Here is a 260-nt window from a genome sequence, read left to right as displayed (position 1 = left end):
TAGGGTTTAGGGTTTAGGGTTTAGGGTTTAGGGTTTAGGGTTTAGGGTTTAGGGTTTAGGGTTTAGGTTACTGCAGTATAAATATAATTAGAATTCTTCTGGCGGCTCTGTAGGAGATACCGGCCCCCCAGCAGCAACAGCAAGCGGGGAGGTTGGTGCTGCTGCTGTTGCTGCTGTTGCTGCTGTTGCTGCTGTTGCTGCTGTTGCTGCTATTGCTGTTGCTGCTATTGCTGCTGCTGCAGTAATATATATATATATAC

Source organism: Eimeria mitis, genomic scaffold (assembly GCF_000499745.2).
Source record: "Eimeria mitis Houghton genomic scaffold, Emh_scaff257, whole genome shotgun sequence".
NCBI lineage: Eukaryota > Apicomplexa > Conoidasida > Eucoccidiorida > Eimeriidae > Eimeria > Eimeria mitis.
The sequence above is the reverse complement of the archived record's forward strand: the minus strand, read 5'-3'. Positions refer to the sequence as shown.